Raw genomic sequence first — 14,937 nt, 5'->3', positions numbered from 1 at the left:
TAGTAATCAGGAAATGCCTAATGAGTTACATGCAAACAAAATGTCCCGACTCTTGGAAATTTGATTTTTGCTGCGTCTTGAAGCAAGAACTTTGGGTTGAAAGGCCATGATGATTAAGCCCCAATTGGAATCAGCAGAGCAATGCAAAAAAGTCAGCATTCCATTTGGTCAACCTTTTTTACATTTAAATACACTTGGGTTTTGTGCAACCTTTAAATGTGCTAAAAAATACTAGCAAGAATTCTACCAATGCAGCAGTGAGACAAGATGATAATTTATTTGAGAAATTGACCAAAACAAAAATGTGTTTCTGGAAAAGGTGAAGAATGGCTTTCCCTTCTCTTTCTCCACTTGCTGAGCAAAATTCTGTGTATTTGGTTCTGGCAGGAAAAACATGCATTAATAAATTAAGTGTTCTGAGCTCCCTCCTGCCACTTTTGGATGGAGAACCTGTGGCTTGCTTTCCCCTAATTACCTGTCATTTGCTTTCTCTCCTTGGGACTGTCAGGAAGCTGTGCAAAACAATAATTGCTTAACACGGTGGGTGGGTCAAGACCTTTTCCAAGCTATCTAGAAGAAAGAATAAAATATTGCATTCCAATATCTGTCTTGCAAACACTTGTGTGTTTTACTTCCCCAAATTCCACCATGCAAAGAGGCAACATGCTTGGGTCAATTTCTCCCCTTCTAACGCTGTGATGTCACGGGGAATAAGATATAGGAAAATATGGTCTCTTCCTGGAAAACACATAACGCACCAAAACAATCATAGTTTAAAATCAGCCAATAATATGAGATATTGTCTATGCTTGTATGTGGATTACCAACTACAAAGAGCGGAGGTCACTGTTTCAGAGAAGAGATGAGAGCGGGGTTACCCGGGATGGGTCTCCTGGGGTGGGGGGCGTAGCCTTTCCGAATCGAAGGCCGCAGTGCCCTGGGTTTAGCTTTGCTGTGGGCGCCTTCCGGGAAGATCCGCACAGGCGCCGGCTTCACCCGGGTCCGGATGGGGAGCGGCAGCTTTGAAAGGAGCGATGGCTCAACGCGGCCAGGAGCCTCTCCAGAACTGGCTGTGACTTTCCTGGGCTGCCGTGACAAAGTGGCACGGTCGGGTGGCTTGAACCCACGGGAGTTTATTGCCCCCCAGTTCTGGGGGCCGGAGGTCGGGGATGAAGGTGCCCGCAAGGCCGCGCTCTTCCTGGAACCTGCCGGGTTCCCACGGCGCCCTTTGGCTTGCGCGTAACTCAGTCCCCGCCTTCGCCGCGGGGCCACCGCGTCTGCGTGTCTGCGTCGGAATCTCCTCTCTCTGAGGACACAGCCCTACTGCTGGGGGCCCACCCCTATCCAGTCTGACCCCCTCGTAGCCAATCGCAGCTTCACCGACCCTGTTTCCCCGCAGGGACCCGGGCTTAGGATGGAACACCTCTTCCAGGGGGCACAATCCGATCCATGATGAACTGCCCACTCGGGAGGGCTGCTCCGCGGGTCAGGGAGGGGCACGGGGTCGGGGCAGCCGCAGGCCCAGCTGTGACGCTCCCGGCTGTGCTCTGCGCCCAGCAGAGCCTCCTGCAGCCCCCCGGGGGTGGGAAATGTCAGGGGCGCACAGACCCTCCCTGGCTGGAGCGGTCGGGGCTGGAAGCGGCTAGGAGCTGGGGTCCTCTCTGCTCCGGAGGACACGGCTGGAAATGAGGGCCCTGCCCGGGGTGGTGGGCACAGGTCAGGCAAGGCAGCCCCCCACCAGCCTGCCTTCCCCTCCCAGGTGGTCTGCTCCTGTCTCTGACCCCCAACACAGCAGCAGAGGCAGGACAGGCAGGTTCTGTTCTCTCTGAACCGCCTTGCTGGGCCGAAAAGATTTTACACAGAATCCCTGGGCAGGTGTCTTTCTCTCCCAGTCCACAAAGCAAATTAGGAGGCTCCTGAATAGACAAAGAAGTGACTTGAGGCAAGCCCCACTTCCCCATGAAATGGAGGACCCCTCTGAAATTCCAATCCACGTTCCTAGTGAGATGTGAGGGCATTTGTTGGTAAAAAGAGAATAATGTAAACTGAAAAGCATGCTTTGTATGCTTTTGTTTTTAATTGAATCATTAAACAGGAGACAGGCTCCTGCAGAAAGCTTGAGCCCTTGCTACTGTGAAAATCAAAAGTAAAGAATTTCCGTTTTGGAACTAGACATTTCTATGTGAAGATTTTGAAATTCTAAGATGGTGAAAAAAAAATTCTATCAATCAGAAATACAGGCAACCTGTCAAAACGAAACAAAGCGAAGTTTGAAATTCTGGTGGTGGTGGAGCAGCAGCTGCCGAGCTTTTAGGGAAATAGGTGGTTCCAGCCTCCTCGACTGCCGGGCAGCGCCCACCAACTGTGGCCACATTGTGGGTTTCTCAGAACCGGAAAACCCCCTGTTATAGTTTGCTAATGCTGCAGAATGCAAAACACCAGAGATGGATAGGCTTTCATAAAACGGGGGTTTATTTCACCACACAATTACAGTCTTAAGGCCACAAAGCGTCCAAGGTAACACATCAGCAATCGGGTACCTTCACCGGAGGATGGCCAATGGCCTCCGGAAAACCTCTGCTAGCTAGGAAGGCAGCTGGCGTCTGCTCCAAAGCTCCGGCCTCAAAACGGCTTTCTCCCAGGATGTTCCTTTCTAGCAAGCTTACTTCTCTCCAAAACATCACTCCCAGCTGCACTCTCTTTCCTCTCTTTGAGTCAGCTCATTTAAATAGCTCCACCGATCAAGGCCCACCCCGAATGGGTGGGGCCACGCCTCCATGGGAACAGCTCATCAAAATCATCTCCCACAGCTGGGTGGGGCACATTCCAAGCAAATCCAACCAGCACCAAAAACGTCTGCCCCACACAAGACCACAAAGATAATGGCATTTGGGGGACACAATACATTCAAACTGGCACACCCCCTATGCCCCACAGCAAGCATCAAGCATTGCCAGCCAAGATCTCCTGACAACTGAGCAGTGATCAAAATAAGGAAGCCAACCATGGGGAAGATGCGTTATAAAGTGAATTACACAGAATGCACAATTAATGAGTAAGTAAATATTGATAAGAAGATCATAAAACTTAAAGCAAAAGTTAAAGATCATACTAAAAAGAAGTGATCTGTTCCATAAAAATAATTTAATAATGGTCATAGGTATTTAAAAATCCCAGTGACTTCAACAAAATCTTGGAAGGGAGGTAGGACCAAAAAAACACCAACAACAAAACATGTTAAAACATGTTAACCCTTTCATTCTACAAGGGAGAGCTAAGGATATGCAGTTGATCCAACTGTGGATGGCAATATGTGTGCGTGTGCACGCACATAACTACGTATATGTGTGTATCCTTGTACCTGTGGTATTTGTATATGGATACATACACACAAACTCAAGTATTAATGTTGCTAGTGAAATAAACTGCCAATACACAAATCACTAAAGAAAAAGGAGAGCAAGCACAGCATAAGCAATATGACAAAAGGTAAGAAAGGAAATTAATCAGATGTGTGAGGAAAATGTAAAAAATAGAAATCATAAACTAAGATGACATAATTAAGACCAACCAAATCAGTTAATACAGCAAAATAAACATGTTAAACTCTTCCATTAAAGGACAAGCTCTCAGACTGTATGAAATGCAAATTTAGGTGTCCCTTCAGATTATCCCTCTAAAAACTTGCCATCCCCATTTAAGGCAGAGCCTTGGAGAAAAGGGTTTCCTAGGGATGTGTGGTGTCGATGCCTACAGGACCGAGACAGACTTGCAGAGAACATAAACTCACTCATCCATCTTTTATTCATTTAACCCATATCTCCTGAGCACCCACTTAAAATGCAATCTGTTTTATATGCATTTCGGTTGTTATTATTAACTTTTATTAACTTTTCCCAGCAGGGGGCCCTGCCCCATGTGGAAACCTGCCCTCACCCACTGGCAGAACTCTGCCTCACCCACTGCCCCCCTCGGTGCGTGAGCACCTGGGTACTCGTTGAACACAAAGGGCTCTGAGCTGCACATGGGAGGTGCTCCTATAGCATGAGGGGAGCACATGGATCAGTGGGAATAAGAATCCAAGGAATCGATCTGCACGGAGCAGGGAATGGAAGCATTGCTCTGTCCAAGACGGGGCTGGAAGCAAACAGTTGCTTTGAACACTGCTTCTGTAACATGTTGGCCACTGCACTAGAGCTGAGGTTTTCCCCAGTTTTGGAAAGGCTTCTAATAACTCTGCACTGGAACCTCTCAGTGAGAGCGTGACACTATCACGTCTTTCAACCTGTCTCACATCTGTGCAAGTGACACACCTATTCCTGTTGGGGACTGTCTTAGTTTGGGCTCCCCCGAAGGCAGACCCCAAGACCAGAGATGAGAACAAATGGAGTGTTTGGGAGGTGAGCCTGGAAGCAGTAGCAGATGAGTGGGGACGGGTACCAGGAAGGGCAGCAAACCAGTGCAGGAACCAGTTTGGGGCTGGTTCCTGCCTTCATCTCTGGAGACTGCAGAGGACTTGCTTCAGGGTTTGCCCATCTGAGAGGGGAGGGAGCTGGGCATGCAGTCACCCAGGCCCTCCCGTCACTGACTGAGGGGGCTCCAGGTGACAACTCCCCACCTTGGTCAGCCCAGCCTGGTCCTGCAGCCAGAGAAAGCTCTCAAGCAGAGAGTCCTGGGGGCATGCAGCAGGAAGGCGTGCAGTGCCCAGGAACGGACAGTGCCCAGGTGACATGGTTGCTCTGGTAGCATCAGCCACAGCTCATCCCTCCCCTCCCTCTCTGTCATCCTCTGCTACTACTTTTTATTTCTTTGCTAAACTGGTACCTTGTGCTCCTATTCTGCTTAACTACTCTGACATCACTCTTATGATCTCCCTCCCCACTTCCTTCCTCCCTTCCAGCAGAGTTTTCCTGGGTGCCCACCCATTTTAGGCCCTGGTGGTCAGAGACGACTAGATATTTGTGTGCGCGGATTCTGCATGATGCTGCATTGGCAAGGGCTATAGGACAGGGGAGAAGAAAATGCCACGGGGTACAGGAGCATCTTCTAGCTTCAAATTCTGCCGCAGTGCTGGCTGGAGCAAGGCCTGGAAGCACAACGCTGGAATGTGCTGCAGGCTGAGAGCATGGAAGATGCAAGTTCATTATCCTAACAGGCGACAGCCCATTGGATCTGCTGCAAGGAATCTGGGCTCCAAGTTCCCATCACTCTCCCAGCGGGGAGGGTGAGGCGGCGGACAACCCCTGCCTTCAAGAAAGAAGGAGGCCGCGGTGCACACCCTGCTAATGTCTTCTCCAGGTGGAATTCTGGCCGTTGGCAAATGGTTTGGGAAAGCCTAAAGGAGAACATATGACAGAGAGCATGTTCTTCAAAATGAAAGAATGCCACTGTCAGCTCTTCTCAAATCCCAGTCTTCCCAAAGAAATTTCCCTCGAGGTTTTTATCTGCACCTGATCTATCATTCTTCCAGGTGTTTGAGCCAGTGGAAAGCCCTTTGCAGATCTTTCTGTCATCCCTTGACCTCAAACAAACTCCACTGGACATAATGAACCCTGGGAGTTATTATTGTGAGATTGGCCATGCTCCAAATCCACCGAATTGAAATCTCCACTGGTGGGTCCCAGCACTGTTGGATCTAGGTGCTTCTAATGCAGCAAACTGCACTTTCTCTGGGTTAGTGGAAGGAGGGTCCATGCATCCATCCATCCACCCATTCATCCACCCATGCATTCATTCAAAAAATATTTATTGAGTACCAGGCACAGCACTAGGCAATAAAGATACAGTGTGGACAAAGCAGACAATGACCCCACCATCTTCCTTGTGAGGGAGAAAGATAAAAACAAAATGGACAGGTAAATTATACATGTATGGCAGGTGGTGATAAGTGCTATGGAAAAAACAAAGCAGAGAAGAGGGGCAGGGAATGTGAGGGGCAGCTGTAACTCTAACAAGAGTGGGTGGGAAAAGTTCCTCTGTAGGGGTGAGGTGAGAAAGCCAGCCATGCAAGTGCTGATCGGGAAAGAATTCCTGAGAGAGCAACCAGCAGCTGCAAGCTTCTGAGCCATGCTGCTCTGGCATGTTCTAGAAAGAGGGAGGAAGCCTGTGCAGCCCAGCTCACAGCCTGTGTGCCCCGCACAACCCCAGGGGGCGCCATTGCACCAATGCTTTTGGAGCAGTGCAAGGCAGGGGCTCTGCTTGGGCTAGGGGCTTGGCACTGCACGGGGTGACAACTGGTAGGATTCTGGATCTGTTTGGAAGGGAAAGTCAACAGGATTTGCCAACATGCTCATAAAAGAAAAGGTCCCTTTTGGTTGGAAATGGAGCCATCTTTCATTGATTCTCCCTGTAACGTTCCTCTTGTTTTTAGATCTGGCGTTAGGGTGTCACTTTCATCTTGATTCTCAAGAGCCAGTGAAATGGCACCAAGTGCTGCCCTGGTTTTGTTGTAGTTCATCAATCTCCCAGGAGCCTGGGGAAGAAAAAGTCCAAAGTGAGCCCAAATAAATCTTTAGAGGCAAGGTGCCTATTAAATAGAATGCTGTATTTAGTCAGTGGCATTGCAGGAATTTGTAGTGCTTTCTGAAGGGAAAAACATCTTCTTTGACAGATTTTCTGTTTTACAGGTGCAATTAATCACAACGTCTTAAGAAACTGGTATCTCCAATAGCAAAGATAATCTCTGTTGTGCCAACTGGGAACACCACTTTTATTAAAGAAACACTCTCCCGCGGTTGATTGTGCAAGAACGTGGTCCATGCGCTCAGATTATAATGATTCACTGAAGAATTAGGAAGTTCTCAGACCAGTGAAAAGCATTCAAATATTTTTGTTTCATCAAATGGATTCTCATTCACAAATGGACTTGACAAATGAACAATAAAGAAACCATGAGCAATTATTTCCCCAAACTTTTGAGTTGCAAACGTTTCTAGAGAGCATCCTGCAATTGTCCAGAATCATAGAATTTTAGACCATTGAGTAGATGTTAATTTAGTCCCACCTCCCCGTATGGTGGGACCCCTTCTCAGTATCCCCAGGCTGTTGGCCTCTGATCTCTCTCTCAGCATGTCCAGGGATGGGGCTGACAGACTTCCAGTCATTTATTATTTGAACAATGCCAGTTGTTGGAAAGTTCTGTTCATCAGAAATCCACCCTCCTGTAATTTCCCCATAAGTTCTTACGCCTGCACTCTGGAGTTACAAATAATGTATGTAGTTTCTCTTTCAAGCAGATGAAGCTACCAAGTCAGTTATTAAAAATTCACCTTTCTCAATACATATTTTCCGATTCCTTCATCTGTTACAATGATCCAGTCTTAGCATGATTTCCAAAAGAAGCCAATTTAATGGCGTCACGTCATCTCAAAGGCGCGTTGTTCTTCTCGAGATTCACTGGGTACTTTCCTCACTCTACCCCTGCTCTCAAGAGGGAGTGAAGTCTGGGCACATGCTAAGTGTTGCCTGTTCTTACCATGGCTTTAGAGGTGGAGTAACTTTTGGGGAAAAAAATCTCATTTTGAAAACAACCAAGGAACATTTGACTCACCCCAACTCAGATGTTCCAACTCAGCATGGAAGAGAAAACCCAGCGTCCCGAACCCACCGTGGTCTGGAAGAGATCTCTCAAGAGAGAGGTTTGACTTGAAAATTTTAACCGCCTTTGTCATTTTCCTGCCAGCCCTAACCTTCTACAAATGTGCTTTTAATTAAGCGAATGTTTTGCTTATCATTCTCCCACCCTCTTTAGTTTCCAGCAACTGTGCCAAATAGTCTCAATCAACTCCTTAAATTAGCGTGGGGGCTGCGGATGCATTTCGGGGGACTGAGAGATGCCTGGTCCCTTTGCTTGTAGTTGCTCATCCGCAGCCTTGGGCTGTGGGTCATGGGTAGTTGGCTGCGTTCGGCGTGTCCCCGATGGGGTCATGCGATTGGCCCCCGCCATGTGCTGCTCATATTTGTGAACGACCAATGTCTGGCAGTTTCCCACCTGAGCTGAATTTAGAGGACACGTCTCGGGGGTGAAGAGAAGCTCGTGTTCTCTATTCCAAAGGGCTGCAGCTGCACAGTGTTTTGCTTTGGCCACAGAACATTGCTACTGTCCCAAAGCTGAAACTCAGAACAGGGTGTCTCTTCTCCAGATTATTTTTTTTTTAAAAGATCAACAGGATCGCAGAGTAGGGTGAGGAAAAGTGCATTTGTGCAACAAGAACAGTGGTTCTTTGCAAGAGGAAAAACTCAAACTACATCAGACGAATTGTTGGAATTATTGTGGCAAGTGCTTTCTTGTGTGACCCGGCACCATTAAAATAAGAATGCCAGTATTTTCCAAGGGGTGTGAGTTTAAGGGCATTCTTCAACAAAATACCCAAACGCAGGATCTAAGCCTCACTCTGACCGGGCCTGACCCTTGCTTTTCCCCAAAGATAAAGATTGTTTCTGACAACGGCTGAAAATCATTCACCAGTCATTGTCAAGGTGCCCTGACAAACGTGCTCTGTGAGCAAGAAACACAATCCAGGGTTTTAACTCCTGACCCCAGAAGGCCTGGGCGGTCGGTCCCCGCCACAGACAGCCCTGGAGATGCCTGCACATATTGGCTGTTTGCGTTGGGCTCAGTTTCCTTTGAAAGTGGGAGGCGATATCAGCCGAGTGGGCCTCTGGGCCTGGAGGCTTTGGAGGCCTGCTTGACTGCAACCCTCTCTCATTTCTAGAATTTAGGGAGAAAGGTGCCCTGCTTGTGTCTGCTGGTTCAGGATGCCCTTAACAAAAGAAATGACACACGAGTCTTCTAGGTGTGCCATCGGGGCCTAGGAACGAGATCCCCTGCCCACTTCCGCTGAATTATAAATTTGAATGTGGTAAAAGGGGGAAAAAATTTTAGGTGGATTTATGTTACTAGAATAAAAATTTAAAAACAACAACATAGGACTGTACAACACAAACAGTGAACGCTAACATATTCTATGAACTATAGTTAACGACATTATTAAGAGAATGTTTCATCAGTTTTAACAAAGGTATCACACTAGCGCAAAAATGTTAATGATAAGGAAAACTGCATGTGTGTGTGAGGGGGTGATATAGGAACTCGGCATTTTCTGCATCATTTTTCTGTAAAATTACAACTTCTCCAGTAAAAAAACATAGATTGAGAAAAGCTAGTGCTTCTATCCCTCTCCTAACTCCCTAATTAACAGGCTTTGTTTTTCTAGTAACTGATCAAAGCTACCACTGAATAAATGGCTGCAAATGAAGGAACAGATTGATGGGTGGTGGCTAAACTTTTCTTAGAAAAGGAAAGTGGAGTAGGGGGTGTAAAATGAGGGTTGAACTCTTACTAGAAAGGCGGGTCTTAAAGGAATGCAGCCGCCATCTGGTGGTTATTGGTTTTCTTCAAATAAATCCTGCCTCTTGTAATTACGGAAATAGTCTGATATTAAATATAAAGGACAAAGACCTGTGTGCATCACAAAATGATATAATTTCTGATTTTAAAAGCACTTTCCCACAGGAAAGATTGAAAAGGGAGTCGTTGAGCCTCCAGAAGTGAGAGATAGATGATGATAAATAGATAGACAGACAGACCGACAGAGGGAAAAGAGAGCCAGTCCCAGAAAGACTTTCAGACGCGCAGCTGCTTGTGGGGCGCCATCATTCTGTTCCTTTATTTGCAGACATTTACTCAGCGGTAGCTTTGATCAGGGGATGGGCTTCAGGCTTCTGGCTTCTAGAATGACAACTAAATAAATGTTAAGTGCACTAAAAGTTATTCTAGAACACAATGCAATGAACAATACAAAATACAGGCTGAAAAGAGATACAAACAAGATCCCTCTGTCGTCTGGGTGTTCCCCAGGTGTCTGAATAACTTCGTAATTGAATCACCCACCTGGTCCCAGGAACGGAGCAGCTTATGTATGTGACATACTTATCAGAATGTCGCCTTGGCATAAGGGCTTCTTCAAACATGAAGATAAATATAAGGAGCAGAAATCGAAGCGGGTGGGTAACGTTTGCTTGGAATTGCCCGCATTACGGTGGAAACTGGAGGGGCTGTCAAGGAGCGGGCTGTGTTCCCCTCAACGCTTCGGTCTTACCACGAAAAGTCACTAATGTAAACACATGCTGAGAATGTTTTCTTTACACTGGATCAATTCTCTAGAAAACTAAGATCCCCTACAGCATTTGTTTTTCATTTTAAGCCGTTATAAGAAAAATGGAGTGAAAGTAGAGATGAAATTGCCTCCCAATGTCTCCGATCCTGCCCCCCCAGGCCTCCTTCATCTGAACCTCTTTTATATAAATCCTCCTTTATCACACTCGGATCACAAACTCAAGTGCATGTGCTTTACCTTCTTTCATCACCTTCTAGACAGACGCTAGATTTCAAATGTCAAAATCAGGAAATTTCTCAAACGGTCATATTATTGAAAAAAAAGGGAGAGTGAGCAAATAAAAAAGCACATTAAGTGCAGCTCACATTTTCCACATGCTGGGTTGATGCTCAATTCTGGCCAGGTCTCCTCACCTACCACGTGCTCTGCTTGTTGAATAATAAACTGAAAGGTTCCTTTCCAGGGTTAGGTTACTGTTGGCCGATAGTGTATCATTTCAAGGGGGTCCATTTTTCTCAGCTTTGCTCAAATCACTTTGGCAAGTTTCATCTGGTTTAACAGTTTTTTTATTTACTGCTGGAATGTCTGTATCTTGAGAGCATCCTGGGAATTTAGCTTAGTGGCTAAAAGATTGACTTATGGCTCCAAACCAGGTGGAAGTGGAGATGCACAGAAAATATATACAAGGATATATTATCGACTTATCTCAGCTCCAAGAGCATTCTCCTGGGCATGGAAATTAATTTCTGCTTGTCAAACTGTGCAAAAATGACTGAATTTACAGATTCTGAGTACTCCCAAAGCTTCAAATGGAGTGTAGGTTTAGGGAAGGAGTGGGGAATAAGACAGACCTGCGCTCTGAGGCTGGCTCTGTGATTTACTAGTCGTGTGATCTTTTGTGTATTCTTGGATCTCTTTGAGCTTTCTTTTCCTTATTTGCAAAATGGGGCTAATAAATCCTACCTTGGAGAGTCTTCCTGGGGATCAAGTGATGTGATACCCTGGAGGTGCATTATATTTATACGTCTCTATCTCTGTTCAAACCACTCTCACTTCCTCTCTCTTTATAAAATGTGTTTTAAATGCTGTAGGGTCTGGAACTTATGAGAGGCATCAGAAAAATTGTGACACCTGATTTTTATAGATTGTACCATAGTTGTTAAACATCTCATCCTAGTCTCTTAAAAGCCCTAAGAAGAAATCCCTGTTATCTAGATGAGGAAACCATGTCACACTACTGAAAAGCAACAAAAAAGGACCTGATTAACATAAGATAACAATGATGGCAATGACAATGATGACAATGACAACGATGATGATGATGGTGGTTAGGGCAACAATGATGATGATGGCATGATAGTGATAATGGTAGTGGTTATGACAATGTTGATGATGACGGTGGTGGTGGTGGGCATGATGATGATGATGATGATTATGATGATTGTGGGCATAATGGTGATGATGGTGGTGGTGGTGGTGATGATGGTGATGATTGTGGTTAGGACGACAATGATGATGGCATGATGGTGATAATGGTGGTGATGACGATGGTGGTGGTGGTGGGCATGATGGTGACGATAGTGGTGGTGATGATGGTGACAGTTAACATTCACTGATGGCTTTCTTGTGCTTGGCATTCTAACTTCTCCAACATATAGTTACTCATTTAATGCTCACAACATATTTGGTAGGACTATCATCCCTAATTTACAGTTGAGATCATCACATTTCAGAGCTATTAGAAGTCACAAAGCAAGGGAGGAGCAGAACATGACTCAAATCCACTTTATATGTCTTCAGGCTCCATGTCAAACCATGGTCTAATTATCTTTCTACTACTTCAAGTAATAGGTTACATTGGAGAAAAAAGATAAACTTTGTAGAAAACGATGTGATAAGGGAGATTTTTAAAAGAACAAACAGCAAGATCATCGAACAACTATTTTGGATGCCCATTAAGTATTAGGCACTGCATTGGATGTGAGAAGCCCTTAAAGCAACCCAGGTGAAAGATTTTGCTAGCCAGGTGTATCAGACACTTCTTCTGTGCCACATCTTTTTCTGAGGCCTTTAGCTACTTGTTATACATAACCACTGACACTGAACAGGCCTGCGTGGATTCCAATGAATCACATAGTCACAGCCCAGCAGTGCCTTCCTCCTTACCTCTCAACTCAAACCCCAGAGCCCGCACACATGAAATCTGCAAGTACAAGGGGGAATCAATGGCCCATGAAGTCAACTGTGGACCAATAGAAGTCACTTCAGAAAAGCATAAATCCAGATGGCCAACAAGGACATGAGAAGGTGCTCAACTTCATTAGCCATTAGTGAAATGCAAATTAAAACCAAAATGCAATCCTACTATATGACCATCAAATTGGCCAAAATGGAAAGGATGGAAAGGATATGGAATGACAAGAACTTTTGTACAGTACTAATGATACTATAAACCTATACAACCACTTTGGAAAACTGTCATTACCTACTGAAAATAGCCACATAGCTTGTGACCCAGCAATTCTGCTCCTAGGGATTTAGCCAACAATAACACTTAGAAATGTTCACCAAGAGACGTGTATTAGAATATCCACAGGAGCACTGTTTATAGTAGTCTCAAACTGTGAACTAGGATCATTTCCATTAATAGTAGAATAGGTAATAAAATATGCTATAATCACATAAAGGAATTCTACACAACAATTAAAATGAACAAATGACAATTACACACGATAATATGAATACTCTCATAAACATAATATTGAACAAAAGAAGCCAGTTTCCCAAAATGAAGTATTGTGTGATTCCATCAATACAAAGTTTAAAAAATCTTGAAAAACTAATCAATGTTATTCGAAGTCAAGATACTGATTCCCCCAAATGGGATCTAAGGGAGGGGGTGCCTGATAAAGGGCATGAGTGGGGCTTCTAGGGTATTGGTAGGGTTTTGTTTCTTGATCCGAATACTGAGCACATGGTGTGCTCTGTTTGTGAAAATTCAGTAAGCAAGGCATTATAATATGCACATTTCTACAAGTATATATATATATATACTTAAATAGAAAGTAAAAAAATCAATAAAATGCCAGTATGACTTTATACTGATTAATTTGGTTGCATTTGATCACTTCTTCTGGTAAACTGCCACTTTGGTGGCCCCAATGAACAATGCCTTCTCTCATTCATACTCTTGCATAGTCTCCTCCCACATGGGCTCTGGACTTGGTCATGTGACTGGGCTTCAACCAAAGGGACACTAACAGGAAGGATGTCAGTAGAAGCTTGATGAGGTTGTCCTTTTGGAATGCTCCTTCTTAGAACCAAGCCACCATGTTGTGAGGGAGCCCAAGCAGTCACTTGGAGCAGCCGTATATAGTTTCCTCATCTGTCCCTTATGGATGAGCTGCCAACTTCATGAGCTCTAGAGATGATTGAGTTAATAGTTAATAAAGTGGACACCCAGTGGGAGGTAGACACTGCCTGATTGCCTTGACCAGAAGGATTCCCTCTCCTTCAGCAAATTCTTATATTTGCCTCTAAACTCTGCTTGAAATTCACCTTTTCCAGGAAGCCAACTTGAAATCTCCATTCCCACCCCCTTCTGTCAACCATATCATCTGCAAAATTTGCATTACCCTTTCAGGAGCTTTCAGTTTGCACTCTGTGGCCCTGCAATAATTTTAGCTAGTCATTTCTTCCATTTATATGGTACTGAGGAGCATTTTCACATTGCATCGCAACAAGGCTTCACCATAACGGAATGAATTAGGCTGAATAGATACCATCTCCTCCATTCTAAAGATGAGAAAACTGAAGCACTCAGAGGCTGACTGCCCTTTCCTGGATTCAGAGTGGCCGGGATCCACAGCTTGGCCTCCCCTTCCCTGACTGCCTTAGATCTCCAAGTGATGGGCTGGAAGTTCCATGTCCTTAGCATCTTCTCACTGCCATTGCCTCTTCTTGCACCCACCAAGATGTTCTACAGTATTCTCACCAGTGTTGAACCCAGGACTTGGCTCAATAAAGCTTAGCTATTATTATGTAGAACATCATGTCCTCAGGACAGTGGTAACTGACAGATAGGATACTCTTCTGAGAGTCAGAGGAAATGAGTTGTCTCCACATTTATTTAATAAGTTGGTTTCACTCCAGTTGTGCATGGTCTCATCTAATTAACATTTATTGAATGCCACCTAATATTGCTGCTGCTCCTGGCTATCATTAATTGAGCACCAATTCTGCAGGCATTATGGTGCAGAGATGAAAGCATCGTTTCTCCACTGAGGCTCTCATTGAGTTGGGGATTAAGACAGGTAAACTGCCAAATGCTAGGATCAGACCTGTCTAGGGCACACACAGGGGGTAATGAAAGCCCATGGGTGGGATGTGAAGACTTTCCCAAGGAGAATCTGGGCCAACTAAGTGATTATATTTGTTTTCATTTTACCTTCTAAGGAGATCCCCAAGGATAAGCAAGCATGAATACATGTAGCAAGATATGTAAGTTCTTTCCCCAAAATGCTTCTTTTGTCTTCTCTTCCATTTCCAACTAGGCCCCGTAACCTCACACCAGGAGTGCTGCCACAGCCTTCCCTGGTCTGGCCGCCTCCAGCCTCTGCCTTCCCTCGATCCTCCACCCGGCAGCCAGACTGACTTCCAGAACACACACTTTCATCCTTCCCCAGTTCCCCCCAGCAGTCGGCCTTGGCTCCTATGGCCTTCAGCAACATTAACTTACTTTCTTCTCACTGCAAAATTACATTTGGCAGCAAAGGGTCTTGGCAACCAAAACCTCAGTGGGGAACTGAAATAGCTGATA

General features: G+C 45.3%; 1 long non-coding RNA gene across 1 annotated transcript; it reads right to left on the bottom strand.

Annotated features, from left to right (window-relative positions):
• Positions 1-255: 255 nt before the first annotated feature.
• LOC119543893 lies at positions 256-1,217 on the bottom strand. The gene is made up of 3 exons (XR_005218696.1): positions 825-1,217; positions 476-570; positions 256-380 (listed from the first exon to the last, which is right to left on the bottom strand). It is a non-coding gene; the product is annotated as an uncharacterized LOC119543893 (long non-coding RNA).
• Positions 1,218-14,937: the final 13,720 nt, after the last annotated feature.

Source organism: Choloepus didactylus, chromosome 9 (assembly GCF_015220235.1).
Source record: "Choloepus didactylus isolate mChoDid1 chromosome 9, mChoDid1.pri, whole genome shotgun sequence".
In the NCBI taxonomy this organism is placed as follows: Eukaryota; Metazoa; Chordata; class Mammalia; order Pilosa; family Megalonychidae; genus Choloepus; species Choloepus didactylus.
The sequence above is the reverse complement of the archived record's forward strand: the minus strand, read 5'-3'. Positions and strand labels throughout refer to the sequence as shown.